This window comes from Phasianus colchicus, chromosome 10, assembly GCF_987193195.1.
Source record: "Phasianus colchicus chromosome 10, bPhaCol1.hap1.1, whole genome shotgun sequence".
Taxonomy (NCBI): Eukaryota; Metazoa; Chordata; class Aves; order Galliformes; family Phasianidae; genus Phasianus; species Phasianus colchicus.
In genome coordinates this window covers 6550084-6566778 of record NC_143445.1, presented here as the reverse complement: position 1 = coordinate 6566778, position 16695 = coordinate 6550084, and the positions used below count along the sequence as shown (strand labels likewise).

At 38.3% G+C, this 16695-nt stretch overlaps 1 long non-coding RNA gene across 1 annotated transcript in view; it reads left to right on the top strand.

Moving 5' to 3' along the window:
* LOC116230946 (uncharacterized) overlaps positions 1-16695 on the top strand; it is a 123959-nt gene that overhangs the window by 90960 nt on the left and 16304 nt on the right. Inside the window, exon 4 of the long non-coding RNA XR_016469575.1 lies at positions 15743-15878. This is a non-coding gene — a long non-coding RNA (uncharacterized LOC116230946). The remainder of the gene's footprint in view (positions 1-15742; positions 15879-16695) is intronic.

Sequence of the window (16695 nt, the reverse complement as noted above, 5' to 3'; positions counted from 1 at the left end):
GTGTCTTCTAAATGGCTGCTTTGTCTTTATTTCCCTGGCAGTAAGGAAGGTGTTACTTCAGTCACAGCTCTTTCCAGTTCTTTCCCAGGGTAGAGCAGTGCAGTTGTGTACCACCTCTTACACAAGGCTGAGCCAAAAATGCTCAGTCTCACACTATGACAGAAGAGCTATAGCTTTGAAACTTTATAATCTTTATTAAGATAAATCTTCCATTTTTTAAAATCAAGTATTTTACAAGAATTTTTGTCAGCCAGTGTATATGTAAAAATTGAAAATACTGAGGTGTACACATTTCTAATTAGCAATAGAATAAATATTGAAAATATTTATTCTAATATAGAAAAAAACAGAATGATCTCCTTCATGCTTTTTACCTTCACAAACAGAATTCCTGAAATTTCCTTTTTATTACTGAGAGCAGTGATCATTCACAGTGACTTTGCTTTTTCTTTCCATCTCCCAGACCAATTGATACAGATTTTGTACCATTGTCAGTGTTTAATCTGCAGAACATGCTTGCCAGGAAGGTAGCAGGAAAGTTTACAAGCTATCTTCAAAAGATTGTCACTTGCGGAAAAAATCAGCAGTCTTCATAGCAATTAGTGACAATAGAGGCATGCACCTGTGGTGAGGAACTTTGGCTCAAAGAAGCAGATCTAAAAACCTTTAAGCACTACAGATTTCCAGTCTTAGGTTTGAAGAACTGACAGAATTGACCTGTTCACCTCTGAACTGGTGACCTACAGGTGGGAAGAAGTATTGTTAGAGGCATGTAAGCAGAATGTAGGGCTGTGTTGTTTTGATGTTTAAGCTATCCATTTCATCTTGGTACAAAGAATAACAGAGGAGGTCTAGCTGATGAAAGGTAAAACTGCACTTGAGTTAACTCTGCTAGAAAGTCAACTTTTGCAACTGTTTTTACAATCTACGGGGTGGAGATGTGTTAATTCGTTTGTACTTAAAAACCAAAGGCAAGGATTTTCTGTCTCTTGGTATCCTTAACTATATGGACGTTCTGTAGTGCCTCTAAGCTTTTTTTTTTACCTTATGTAACACAGTTTTATTTTTAAAATTATTTATATACAGAGCTGTTTGCCATTGACTTCAATGGCTGGAGTTTGAAAACCCAATATCGTTCAAGAAGGTGGATTCTTGAAATTTCCTAGATTTTTCAACAGGGGAGGAGGAAATGCTTTGCTAACTGTGGTAGCAGGATACAGAGTGAGTGGTACCAAGGAGACAACTTGGCAATGAAGTGCACTGCAAAACAGTTCACATTAGGAGCTATGTTGATCATTAGGGCGCTAATGTCAGTTAAAAAACAACGAAGGTATAAGCCATCTTTTGACAGGGACTGGGAACATTCAGCTGCTGTAATATGGCACACTGATGCTGAATGTGACTGTTAATAGTCCTGGAGGCACAAAAGGAGAGGTACAGCAGTGCAGTGTTCTCAAAGAATACATAATTGGTTTCCTCAAGTCCTTGAGATTTGCAGAAATCTCTTAAGTGTTCCCTATTGCAAGATTTTAAATAGGGTAAGAGGAGATGTATCATTAAGGATATTTTGGTTAGCAAAAAGCTTTAGGAAGCATAAAAAATTATAGAACAATCAGGTAAATGTGAAAAGTCATTCTATATATCCTACTTAGCATGAGGTGGTTGCTGTTGAAATATTTACTCCTAAAAAATTCCATGAGAATGCCATCTCATCTTTTCAGTGTTGCGTATTTCAGAAAGGAGTGGAGTTATCCTTTTCCTGATAAACGTGTCACTACCTCTTATTCCAAACAGAAGGCAGATTTCTATAAGGAATCATTTATGACATCAAAACAACAGTCTCCATAATAGTTGCTTCTACATGTAGGGAGAGAAATATGATGAACATACAAGAACTGTACAAAAAAGAGCAGTACCTGAGGTAGTTTTGAAATGTTGGAGTGGCCAATCATTGCCTACCCTTACACCAAATTTCTCAGAATGATCAAGTTAAATGTATGAAAGAAGAATATTTATCTGATACTAAAAAATAAAAGTCTTGTCAAAAATAAGTATTTAGTATCAAGTATCTTTCAGAACTCTAAGCTTTCAACATCTTGTACAAAATGTTCAATATTTTTCAGCAAGAGAGACGATGTTTTTACAGGTGACAAATCGTTGGGATAAAAGGCCCACAAATTGGTATGTGTATTAATGAGTAAAAATCAATCTTAATTGTTTACTATCAGTTGCTGCTTAGAAATATAATCTCAAATTGAATTGAAATGGAAAAATGTGCAGCACCTGTCTTCCCAAAGACTTACCAAGTTTTATAGGATATAAGTAAAAAATAAAGTCACATGAAACTGGAGTAGCTCATTTCAAAATCATTTTAATGACTGATCCATTTGAATTTAAGCAGATGAAGGATAAGCTGAAGCAGGGATAAACTGAAAAGGCCATGTGCGGAGTCCCTTCGTTATCTACGTGACTAGAAACTGCTGTACTTTATCATCTGTTGTCTCTTTTTGCTATCTCCCTCTTTAATTTTCCTAAATGGCTGGTGCACTGCTGTTGAGATAAGGTATTTAATAAGGAAAAGGATTTAGATGTTCCTACAAGACCAGTCTAGGCTCCTTTTTTTAAATGTCATCTTGATTTGCGCTTTTTTTCTTCTCTAAGTAATAGGCATAGGGATTATGAAATGAATCAGGAAGCTGAATTCCACTAACAAAATCCTTGTATCCACTGGTAACATAAATAACAATTGGTTCATAGTACAGTAATCCCAGAGAGCAACCACTGTGAGAAGACATAAATTGAACCTTATCTTAGGTGGATTACATTTAAAATAAAAATTTCAGAAGCCATGGGCCTACATATATTTAATTTTAAATTAAGTTTGATTTAACTTAAGACTTCTCTTAAAATATACAAAACAGGAAGAAAAAAAAAAGCAAAGTAAAACATGCATTAACATAAATAATCATCTGTAAGACATAGATATGTTCTACTTCCATGTTATAAAGTTCTCCTGTAGCCATGCCATTGACCAACTCATCTACTGCTGCTCAGTTTCTACCGAGAGTGTATTTTAAGGAAGTAGTCCAAATGATAAGCCATACTCTGGCATCTTTGCAAGCATTGAGTGGCACCTTCCCCTACATGTGTTCTGCACATGGCTAGAGGATGTCCTTGCAGATAAGTCTGCAGTGTTAACTCAGGTCACCAGTTTTATAGCTCACAGACTAGTAGGAACCAGATTAGGGCTAGTCTAAAGTAACACTCTCAGGTTGAGTATAGCGCTGGCATTGGCTCATCTGCATCAGCTCCTCCACTCTGCTTCTGCTGTACAGCACTACTTGCAAATGTGGACATAATTTAAGGGTGACAAGAGACACCAAGCCATTATCATGAGGTGTTTATATTCAAAATAGTATGTAGAGTTTTAATTCTAGCCCCTATGTTTACTTATCATGTTAGTCTTCAGCAGCCTACTTGCATGTTGAGTTAATCTGCGTGATTCCTTACCTCGTGCATTGAGCTGACTTTTTTCGTGGTGTAGGAGATGGTCATTCATTATTTCATTACCTGTTTCAGAAGAGCAAGCAATAGTGTGACTTCTGTCAGTTGCTCATAGAATGCTTCATCTGTCTCTCATTCTGGTTGGGCATTCTATAGCAGGTGCCCACCAGGATGTCAGCCTTTTTGACCTTTCCTTTTATCCTCACCCATAAGGACTCAATATTATAATTCCCAACATTGCGTTGTACAACATCAAAACGCTCTCTAACATAGATAGCCACCCCACTGCCTTTCCTTCCTTGCCTGTCCCTTCTGGAGGGCTTGTAGTCATTCATTGCAGCACTCCAGTCATGAGAATGATCCCACCATGTTTTGGTGATGGCAACTGTCATAGTTTTCCTGGTGCACAACGGCTTCTAGTTCCTCCTGTTTGTTGCCCATGCTGTGTGCACTGGTGTAGATGCATTTCAATTGGTCTCTCTACCAACCCTGGTATGCTGTCCCTAGAATCATCTCAAGCAAGTTTTATCTCTAGTTTTATTCCTTTCCTCCTTTAAACCTGTTCTAAAGGCCTCTCAATGAGCCTTGCCAACTGCCAGGCTATAAACTTCCCTCTGACACAGGTGGACCCCATTTCATGCCAGCAGGTCTGGTACTGAATAAACCACTCCATGATAATTAAAGATAAATAAATCCTTCAGTGGCACCAGCATCTTAACCACATGTTGATCTGGTGGGTTTCCCCTGTGAAGGGAATAGCACCTGGCAAGGTGAGGTAGGCTGGGAGGGGGTTTGCCTGCCACCCTACACAGGGACCTGTTTCCAGTTCTCCCTGTTTCTTGTGTCCATTCCTTCTGCATGATGGCTAGAAGTGCCCATAAGATAATTGTTTATTGCATATATATGGCAGATAGTAGACAGAGAAGATAGGATCCTTGAACGAAGTTGGAAAGGCTGAGGGACTTGGTAGGTAGGTGATTATTTTCCAAGACACTGTGTGGGCTCAGGTCGCGTGATATAACAGCAGCACGAAGGTTGATTTTCCTAGGCTGAGAGTTGTTGGGGTTACCCCACAAAAAGTTGTATTTCATTCCTGACATATTTGTCAACAACTGTCTCAGAAATTTAAATTAACAAAGTTTAATCTACTGTTTTGCTATAGAAACAGCTCTACTGGCATGTGAAAAGCGTAAGCTTGCAGTAGCCTGTTCTGGAAATTCTCTGCAACTTTTCCTTAGCTGGAGGGAGGAAATCAGTAGATGCAGCTGCTAATTCTTACATATTATACTGGAAACTTTTTATTTTAACTCAACATAATTGGCCTTCTGCTTGTGGTTAATATCTAAGTCATTAGGGAAGAATGAACAGGGAGCTAATTTCAGAGACCTGACAGCAGTTTCTACCTGGAGGGAGGAAAAAAAAAATCCAGTTCTGGAAATCTGCATGTTGAGTGTTATAAGCAGAACTACCAAATATGCTTGTACGTCATTTCATGAGTGTCTTATTGCAACACAAGATATTATTCTCACTGCAGTGCCTTAGGGATATTGTTGCTTGCCCTGACTCAGTCTTTTGCCTCATGCACGGTCTATCCCACACACCTCTTTAGTGAAGGAACTACTTGAAGGATGCAAACCATCCATGCAGAAACACTCAGTGTCTGCAAATTTGTGCACAATGTTGCACAAGCTTATCCTAATTTCAGGAGCAGGATAGTTGGGACCTAATTATTACTATAACTATGTATTTTAGAATTCTCTGTTTCTTCACAAAATTGGAGTACCATTAATACTATCTATGTCTACCTTTGCAATCTGTCACCTGGGAAGAAAGATGTGTGCCATCTGAGTAATGTCACCGGCAATGCTAGAAGTACGGGGTACAGAGAGGTAATAAGATCCAACAGGAGATGAAGGACAGAGCTGGGAACACAGTCCTGGTCCTCTCTCTATCAAACCACATTGACTCTTGCACTCCTTGTGTTGATTTCAGTTTTGTATAATAAAGAGGAATTCAGTATTTTATCTTCACCTAAGGAATACTGGGTTTATGGTGTAGTTCTGGCTAAGTTAATGAAAATAATTGAAGAGCATTTGAATTTTTCTGAGATTTTTCTCAAAACTTTCTAATTGGAACTCAGTGTTTTAAATAGTAGATGTTTACAGGCAGATCAGCCACCTGGAACAGATGTAAGTAAAGGGTTTTTTTTAGAGATGGAATCTGCTATTTATGAAAACAAAAGTTCCATTGAAAGATATGCAGCAGGTTAACCACGTCATAGACCAGGATTTCTGCTTACTGTTTTAGTTTGTGAGAAGTTATCACAAGTAAGGAGCCATCTTCTTAGCTTTAAGATGAGTATTTTGAGGCAAAGATCAGAAGATAAATGAAGACGAGCACTGATGTAGAGCTCATTTATACTTGCCTTGGAGCTGTAAGATGCAAGTGCTCTAGGGATAGCAAACAAAGGAAAGTAGAAGAAAAGAGTGGAAGGAAAAATAGGAGGTTGTTAAGGAAAATTAAGTAATCATAGGAAAACACCTCACCAAAACTTGTGGTTCTGGTATAATACTGCAGAGACAAAGCTCTGAGCATTTGGAAGGCTCTTTTTGTTGTAATTCTGCACCATATGTTGAATATTCGTTTCTGTGGTTGAGAGCCCTGGGAGTCATCATAGCAATATAGTGTATTGTTTTTTGGATCTCTGCTTTTATCCTCCTGTGATGGTAAAGATAATATTGGCAGAATGCATATAAGTTGCACAGGGTGTGCTCTCAGTCGCTATGGAAATTCCAATTATTTTCTGCTTTTGCTGAAAACTAGTGGTGGGATCTCCGAAACCATCACACAGAGCTGAATGTCTTTAAAATATCTTCACTTCTGTTGAATGAATAAACAAAAATGTAAGTGTTCTTTAGTTTTTCTTATTGCTGTTAATTCTAGGACAATGTTATATTGCACGTAAATTAAGTAAACTTTATTTTCAGAGAAAGAACATAAAGGAAATAGTCTAAAACATTAAAAGATTATAACTCAAATTTACTTTGAAAGTGTATATCATTAAGAAAGAAAACCTAGTGTAACGTCAGAATTCTAAGAGATTTGTGCCAGGTTCTCTGTGAACATATGCTGTCTTCATGCTATTGAAATCAGTGAAGCCAGGACAATTTTGTAGTAGTTGAGCCTCAGATTTTCTTTTGAAGTTTTAAGTATTTTCCTGTAATGACCAGGAAAAAATAAAGCTCTGGAATGCTGCTGAAGTTGTTATTACATGCTAATTTTGGGAAGTGCATCCCGAAAGAAACTAACTAGGTAATGTGTAATGGGATAGTGTCAGTGCTTTCAAAATGAATCGTGTTTTTTGCTTGTGTTAGTGAACTGTAATGCAGAAGTCAGCTACTTGACCTTTTCTAGCTACAGTAATTAGTATAAAGACTAAGTAAGATATAAAGAAGGGATGTGAGCAGTCTTGTTTATTCAATTAACCAAAAGCTTAAGATCGTGCAAAAAGGGGTAAATGCCAAGGTGATTAAAACCAGCAGGGGGGAGATCTGGCCTGCAGTTATTTGTTTAAGTCTGCTTTTGAAGGTCTTCTGTTGGTTACCTACCATAAATTTATTACACAGTAGCAGTCTCCTTTTCCAGTCAAGTAACTCACTATACCAATAGTGCGTAGAGAGTCAGGAGTAAGGTGGAGTTGTTGTGGTGCTCTGAAGGAAGCCTAGAATTTATTAACCCGAGTTGTATTGCTTACGTTATAGCCTGCATCACATCTGGCACTTTTTTTTTTAATCTGTTTGATGAATACTCTTGAAAAATATGTTATTTGTCTTTCTCTAACCTATTTATCTATTAGAATTACAATAAATTCACCCGGGGGGGGGGTTCAGATGATAAATTAAGGTTTGTAAACCATTGGTCTCCTATATTACCATTATTTCTAGAAAGCTATTCTCAGGAGGATTTAGCTGCAAAATGCTGCATGTTCTGAGAGTTCATTGGTCCAACACTTTGCTTACTCTTTGTTAGCATATGAGTTTTCAGAGTGCAGCACAAAGGCAGACAAGGGCAATTGTTCCTTAACCATTGCTATTGTCTTTCCCGTTATAAAATGCTTTTAATTTAGTGTCTGACAAGGAATCAGATTCATATCTCATTAGATTGGTCAAGTTTTATCTTCCAGAGTGTTTTGTGCCAGGTTTGGATTTGAGAATGAATACTTAGAGTATTAGAAGTTAATATATGACACAATTGAAAGCTCTGTTGTGTAATTACATTTTTCATTTTGATTTTGCTACCCTAACAAGTACAGTAGGGCATGAATGAAAGGTTCTAATATCAGAAGATTTACTACATGATGTCATGTGCTGCATCCCTCCCAGAAGAATTCATGTTAATTGTCACACAGTCTTGCCAAAATCATGAGCAGTGTGCAGTAATGAAATTCTAATAGCAGACAGCTGGCTTTAAAGGCACACACTCAGTGGCTCTAAAATTTTTGCAGAGAAGAACTGTTCTCATACAAGGGCTAGACTTGTGCCTGACCCATGCAAACAGCAAAAGAGAAGGGACGCCCTGGCAGCCTTGTAGGCTCTGCATGTTCTGCATGTGTCAGAAGAAGAATAGCGTACACATCTCTCTCTTGGTTTCTCGCAATTGCTCGGCTGAGCCGGAGCCAAATGTCTGCTTCTGCTGAAGTGCGTCATGGATTTCTAATTATCCCTTACCTTCAGCGCCCTCACAGATCTTCTATTTTCCCAGGCTCCAGCCCTGGGAACACCATTCTCTGATGCATGTTTATTTATTTATTTATAATTGGGTCATTTCCATGTGGTTTTGACCTCTCCAGTTGACTTCAAATCCATGTTGTGAACAGAGGAGTCCATTTTCTACCTCATTGCAGGCATATTGATTCCTGTTTCTTAAAGTGGGGAACTTTAAGAAAGTGCTCCAGTCCAGCAAGAGTCTTCTATGGTAAAAACAAATGACTTATGGATCTTCTTGAAATCCATAAGTGCAGCATCCTGTTAGTCAGTTTGTTCAGTTTCACATCTGATAGTCCTGGACAAACAGACGGGAAGGTAAATTTTGGACATTGCAATGAGAAGAAGCCTGGACTTCCTGGGACTCCACTTAGACTTTCTGGTTTCTGAAATGCTGAGATTTTCTGGAACGAGAAAGCTCATAGAGATAGTGGAACTGAAACACTATGCCTTATTTAAAAAGTTAATCAAAAGTAAAATTTTTATTTAAAAAATAAAAACTTCATTTTGGAGAATTAGCATTTCCCACAACAGGCTGACTTTCCAGAAGGGCATGGACCAACTTTAGCTACATGTAACTGTTGGGTAAGGTCCTGGGCCTAAGGTGGTCCTTGGAGGACAGCACTGTTAAGAAAGAAGTCCAAAATAACCGTCACTTACTGTACGTGAAGAAACACTCAGTGGGCCCCATGAAGTAAACGCTGCCACAAAATATACTTTTTGCCTTTGAGAAATAGTAAGGTTTGGGAAAAGTCCACCCGCCCTGTGCCCTTGTGTAGTTTTAAGGAAACCAGGACACGGAAGAGAGGATTGTTCTGGAGAGTATGGAGAAGGCAGTAAACACAGACCTCGTTTCTGAGCAAGGGAAAACCCAGCTAGGTGCTTCTCCAGAAACAGAACAAAGCCCTTGACGAAAAAAAAGCCTGTTTGTTATGGTAGGCTAAATGAGTCTCGTGTCTAAACACTTACAAACAAAGGATACAAAGGGAACTTGTAAGTATGGTGGTAAGATTTGAGTGAGGGTTGCAGATAATGTGCCTTGTCGTAAGGAGGGAATATACTGTTGAAATCAGGCCATGGGTGATATCAGGTAGAAGAGGCTCCCAGGGAATAAAGAGATTTCTCTTGCTCCATTAAAATATTTGAAGAGAGACAGATGTATGTTTGGGAATAACTGAGGATCTTTTTTCAAATTTCTAAAAAGTAGGTGAGTATACTGCGATCTTTGTCCCAAAAAAAGATAATAAAGCAGACACTCCATTGCCATGGGCTTTATCAGTGTGTTTAAGCAGAAGTCAATATTAGATTCACCACTAAAATTCTGTGGGGAAAGAGAATGGAGTGATCATAACAATTTTTCTTGTTTGTTTGTTTGTTTGTTTTTTAACATAGGACAAATGTAGTAATTAAAAGCAGTAGCCTGAAAGAATGAACACATGCATATGAATACAGGGGCTGATATTCAGGGAAGTGAAAAAAGTCAGAACAGAAATGAAGAATGAAGTCAGTGAAGCAGTAGAACTTGGCTGCCAACAAGTGGATATGGGGTCTAGAAAGCTAGGTGCTTAATAGAATTGAACTCTTACATATATATATCTATAATATCTATATATAGATCGATGTAAAAGCAAGGGGATGTCAGAAGTAGATGTATGTATGAAACTTACATTTCCTGTGACAGACAACTGTGGAAATTGGGCACGGAGGGATCTGGTTCTTTAGTTCTTGCAGAATTTTCTTTAATTGTATACTGCCAATGCCTCTTTCCTTCCGAATTGTGCTTTAACCCATTAATGTGTGCTGCCTAGGCATGTGGCTCCAGTCAGTTCTGGTTCTGTACTGAGAATGTTCAGAAAATGCTTTCAGGTAAGACGTGTTTATGTGCTGCAGTGCTGGGCGCCTGCTGAGGAAGACTCGTGGTAATGCAGCTGATTGTTTTCCTCCCTTTGTCAGCAGAGAAAGACCACAGAATCCACCTCATGGTACCTACTTAGAGAGAAGGTTGCTTAAATTTCATAAATTTTGATTTTGTAATTGTAGTAGAGCACTACTTTTGCCTAGGATAGTACCTAATTCTTTTGCCTTTTGCCTTCACTTTAGAAAGCACTTAACATTATTTAATCTTTTCTGCTTCCATAGCTACCCCTTATCTTTGTATCAGTATCTTTGTACCAGAATAGTTAGTGGTATTTTGGTAACTGGAAGGTGGGATATATACTTTCCAAGTGTACTGTGATTCTTTATCTGATTTCTGTGAGTTTACTTACAAACCAAAACAAAGTCTGGCAAATAAACCAGGCAATTGCTTGGAGATGGGGAAGAGTCTGAGCTCTTCAGCAGACCTCACAATGCCATGTCCAGTCAGATCTGTCCACCTTGAGCCATAAAAAGGCAGTGTGTGCAGGAGCCCAGTGCTGCATGGTGGTGTCTGAACAGCACCTTTCTTGTGCTGCTTGTGACATTTAAAGTCCATCATTTTTAAGACCTTCAAAAGAACAACTGGGTGCAAACCCAATAAACCTCATTTTTTTTCTGTACGTTTCCCGCCTAGGTCACCATGTTTTCAGTCACAACCTGTGTTTGTGCAGAGTAATTTTACAGATTTTCCTGTGGTCAAATAGAAAGGTTGTTCTCACTGTAACGTCTAATGTTACAGAGCAACCTTGCCACATGCATTAGTCTGAATCTCTCCTTCAGTGTGGGCTGAGGTACATCCGTTTTCCTTAATAAGCCAAATATCGCTATCTAAAAGGAGTGTTTCTAATCTCCCCACTGTGAGGAGCTGGTATAGTGACAGGGAACAGAAATGACCTCTGGAGTTCTGTGCAGCCTGATGAGCTTTCACGAGGCTTTCAAATGCCGTGAGTTCCACACAAATGACTATAAATAATTGCCTAGGTTGGCCTGACCTCGGGTTGTCTGAGAAGATGATCTGATAATGGCACAAGTGACTCTGATTCTGTTCTGAAGCTGAGATCCCATTTAGGATTATACTTATTTGAACTCTGTGTAATTTAAGAAGAAAGCTTTCTGCATGCGCCAGTACTGGAAACACATTCTGAACACAAAGGTCACTGGTGTGGCAGTTGAAATCATCATGAAATAAGTCACTTGGGATATAAGTTTTATGAAATAATAATAATAAAAACAAAAGCTTACTCTCTGTTTGACAGTGCAGTTTTCTTTCCCTAGCCATGATCCATACCCAGTCCTCAGTTCTGCAGTCTGTATGCCAGGCAGATTCCTCCTGGCAGAGCTGTCAATTGAAACTTTGAATATTTTGGAATCTGCATCCATCTGAGAGCAGTTTGGAGAATGGTGAGCCTGCATCACCTCCTTGCCATCAGGCATCCTTACTTACTTTCCCTACCACGGCCAGTGCTGAGAGTTAGTCTCCAAGAATTATCCCATTTCATGAAATGTGGTCCAAGAAAGAAAACATTCTTAACCAAAGCAGCTTTTATCACAGACTTGCTTAGTCACTCCTTCCATTTTTTTCCTAACTATGAACACAGCTAACCATTTCTTTCCTAAACTACTGTCTTGCAGAACACATAGTACTAACAGTCCCAAGACTTACTGCCAGTTCACCCCAAAGTGCTCAGAACTCGCAGGATTTCTTCAGCCATGATCCTGATCTGTAACAATGAAAGCTAAACTGAATCTTCTTTGACCTATTAAAATGTTCCTAATCCCACCCAGAACGATCTGAAACTTTTCTTTTTAACAAAGCTTTCAAAATTTCTTAGTCAGTATATTTAAAAAAAAAAAAAAAAAAAAAAAAAACCTAACTCTGTCTTTGAGAGAGATGGAAAATAGTGTTAAAAGACAAGAACTGGCAGCAATTTCTCACAACAGCTATGCTTGTGACTTGGTGTTTTGTTGCTGCAATTGGTTCAGGTTCCACAAAAAATAATATTTTCTAGATTGCTGCAGAATGCAATGTCTTAGATAAAGTGATGAGTGCACTGCAAGGAGGAGTGCAAACCCTTTCAAAATGGGAACTGATGCTGTCAGTGAACATATTTGCTGTTACTGATGGTTGTACAAGGGGCAGAAAAAGTTTGGGAACTCCTGATGTGGAATAAATACCTCCCTAAAGGTAGATGGTCTGTACAGATTAACTGTGACCTTATTAGGCCAAGCTGTTACTGCATTGTTTTTTTACTGGTACCAACTGAAAATCTTTCAACTTCTTAAAAGACTGGAACAAATCTCTGTATTATTTAAATATTTTATTTCTTCTCTAATGGTTGTTGAAAAGTAATGTAAGATTACTGTTTTGAGGAATTTAATAAGCTCATTAAATCTTTAATTCTTCAACACTACTGCATTTTCTGAAAGACTGAGTTTGGTATGCGTAAATCAGAGCTCTGGTCATCCTTTTGCTCCTTAGCCAAGAGCAACCCATTCAGGGACAAAACTATGTGTTTGGGGAAGCTGATTTTATGTTGGCTGAAGTATTCATATGAATCATAAGTAGGTCTGTTTGCAGTATCCTAAACAGAACCACTCAAGAGGGATATAGATTTAATTAGGAAAACTTTGTGGAGGCAACAGAGTGTTTATAGGTGTGGGAAGGGTGACAGAAAAAAATGGCATTCCACAGTCCAAACTTCAGCTCTTTATACAGCATGTTGCTAGCAATAATTTGTAACCTATTAACTGAGATTTTCAAAATACCAGTATGATTTAGTCACGTCTTCCATAGAAGTGTAATGGATAATAAGCTTAAATAATATGTATTTTGAAAAAAATATATATTAAAATATTTTCAGTCATTACTCTGAAGCATGCTATTGTACATTTGTGTGAGGATAAAGAAAAGACAGGTGAGATCTACTGTGTTGGTAGGCAAGCTTCCAAGAGCATTAACATTTTATTTTAAGAGATGAATAAAAGCCTCAAAATTGCTTTAGACTTGGCAGGTAAGGATTGTTATGCTTCATCTTGCCTCTTGGCCAGAAAGCTCAGTAAGTGGGAGCTTGCCAGATACGACAGTCTTCCCCACTACCTGAATTTAATTTAAACCATTCTATGCAGCCCTGATTTTAATCCTTTCATTTTGGTTTTGAGTTACCGCATATATGGCACAATGGAAATCTTTTTTCAAACTTTAACTAGAAACATATTTTAGGAGACAAAAAAAGTCTGTCTTCTGTGCAGAATGACACATCTTTAATATTGGATGAAGTAGAGCCATTGTAACAATTTACTTGAAATTTCTGATGATCAATGGAGAAATCTGAATTTTCCATAGTGTGTTTTTTCCTTCTCATCCTCCGCACAGTTTGTACACATTATAAAACTGGTTTATTCAGAATGGCCAATCTTTGCAATAACTAACAAAATATACATTTTTAAAGTAACTTGAAGAGTGATATGTTAAAGGTAAAAATCAATGTGATCTTCTATTTTGATGGATGATTACAAATGTGTGAAAGCTACTCCTTTAGCCAAATTGTCCAAGAGGAAATATAACAGAAACACATTCTGCACTCAGTATCTAGAGTACTGGACCACATAGGATCTGTTTCTGGAAAAAGTGCCTATGCATTATATCTGTATGGATGTAACATGATGATGTACTGGGACTAAGACTACTGTAATATTTTCTAACAGTTTGTTTATCAAGATGCCAAACTAGCTGATGTCTAATGAGCTGTTGTCTGAAATCTGCTTTTTTCAGAAAAAAAAAGGCAATTAATTTTGATAAAGCTTTAGGAAGAGAAGCGTTGTTTGATGAATTATGACTTGAAATTGTCAGTGAAACTGACAGTTTATTGACTGTGAAATTGAATAAATGAAATTGACTTATATGGTGATCTTAGTAGTACTGATTGTGAGACAGTTCTAATTATGTAAATGAGGCCCCCAGAAAAATTGCTTATTTCTGTTGTGCTTAGGAAATGGTGGAGCAACCAGATTTAAATGTAGCTTCCCAGAGGTGGCACGTGAAGAATGTCATTCTGTCACCCATCGGTGTCAGGCAGGAGTCAAATCTGACACAGTTGTGCTTATAGACCAGGCAGACTGAAAGAGGAAGGGACTGACAGGGTATCACCAGAGAGGAAGACTTTTCTACAACATTCTAGCTGCCCTGGCAAAGTGTAAAAAGGCCAATTAGCTCTCTGCTTGTCCTTCCTTCCTGTTGTTCCCTGCTCAGATGTGAGCCACTCACAGCTTTTTCTTTAGGCTTTGAGTTGCTTTTTCTAAGGACTGACAGGAAATCATTTATAAACTGGGGGTAGGGAGAAGTTTCCTGTCCTCGTTACTCGCTAAATAATTGCTAAGCTAAGAGAGAAGACAGTTCAGACAACTGAGCAGACCAGACTGCTGCCACGAGTATTCTTACCTGTGGTCCTCAACAACTGGGGCTGCCCAAGCTGATGATATCCCCATGGATTTGGCCTTTGCCCTAGTAGGAACCCCAAACACTTTAAATGTGCTTTAAAAAAGTAAGTTGAGGTTTAAGTAGATGTTATAAAAAGGATGTGCTTTCAAGGCCTCAACTATGTTATTAGGTCTGTGCAAGCAGGCTGCAGCCTTGTGTCCCTTGCTGGAACCTTACAGATGTTTAGTGATGAATCAGTCTAAGTGAAGGCTATTTTGCAGCACATGTAAAACGCGTAACTGGGGTTGATTATGTATTTGTCTTGTCTTACTCCACATCTTACTCTGTGATCCTCAAGTATAAGAGCTTTATTACTTTTAATCCGAAAGACATGAAGACAAAAGCAAAGTTCAGTTTGTGTGAGTATCAGCGACTGAACAGTGCAGGCATGAGCTGAGCTAAAGGCAGTGAAAATCCCCATAACCTCCTCTTGCCAACTGCAATCTTCTCTTGCCAGCCCTGCACTTCATTTCTGCACTTCAGTGAAGTTTGTGCATCCAATCTCTGGGGTTGTGGGCAGAAAATGCAGACAGCTGAGATTCTGCTCTAAAAGTCTACTACTGTCAGATGGCTAAAATGCACAAGGAAGTTACCTAAACCCTACCTACATTTCTGATGTGTTTTCTTGTCTAATTCTCCATCCCAGTAAATTTGAAATACAGTTATGCATTTGCTAAAGAATGAATGTACTTGTTCAAAGTTATCTAAAAATATTATTGTAATCCTTTGAGTGTATGAATGATAGTCTTAGAAGTTCTGTAAGAAAGCCCAAAACAAGTTTGGATATTTCATACTTCAACAATCCTACTGAAGAGATGCACTTAAAGAGTGCCACATTGAAAAAATAATAATGAAAACAATAACCATTCTGTGATGTGTCAGATTCAGTAAAGAGTACTTTCTAGCTAGTTTCTATATTAAAAGCAACATTGACTTAATCTGTGCTATTAATGTAAAAAATCTAAGTTTTGCTGTGCTTCCAAGTGTATTAGTAGGTATTATTCAATGTCTGAAGACAAATTATTTACTGAAATCGTGGCACTTGTTCTCTGAAAGGAGTGTGTATTTATTTCTTGAACAGACAGCCTCAGTCCCACTGAGAAACATCTCAGAAAACACAACATTTTGGAAGGACCCTGAGAACAGCTATGACAACATTCTGCAAGATGTGAAATTTGGTAGACTGCCTGCTTCCAGTGACCCAGGGACCCTCTCAGGTACAGTGATGAGTTCAGTTTTATCAAGGTCCTTAGCAAATTTCAGGTGAAGAGATTAAAATATTGAATTGGTAGCTTTGCCCCTTCTGGGAGTTACCTCTTCTGTGTTGTAGTGGAAAGCAAAGAAAACTTTAGGTTTGGCTGCATTTTGCAATTGTCACTTGACAGTGTTGAAGGATTGCAAATTTTTGCTCAAAACCTGAAAGAGAAGTTCCATACCAGGGATGTGTCTTATATATTTGCACTATGTTCTCTCTCTGCTCTCAGCTGTCTAGCTGTAAATCTAAAATCAGCTGTAAATTCATTGTCATGGTTTTACATACCTACGTATCTATTCTTCAGAATTAGCCAGAATTAGCAGAAGTTAAAGAAGTCCCCAGAATCATGGTATTCACCTGAAGTTTATTTCGATGCAATGTATTCTACTGTAATTTATTTTTACTTTTAATTTTTATCTGCAGCCCCAACAACAAAAACCCTCTCCTTTTAAGTGAAACAGATGAGGGTTTGCAACATGGTCTTTTGTGTTTGTAGGAGCTGAGACTTTCTCAAAAGTACTAAAAGTTGCTAAAACAAAGAAAAATTGAGTTTAGTAAAGATCAGACTGGTGTTCTTTAGTAAGACTTGGAACTACTCGGCAGTCCTTGCACTGTTGTTAAGCTGGCTTTGGGAGAATTCAGTCTGAAAAGAGGACATAGGGTACAGATGTGTGTGACAGAGCAGGAATGCTAACTGGTCATTACACTAAAAGCCACTTCTAGTTTCAGTGTTTGACTCTCTTCATGAGAACTGCAGGAGAAACAAGTGAGAGAGCAAT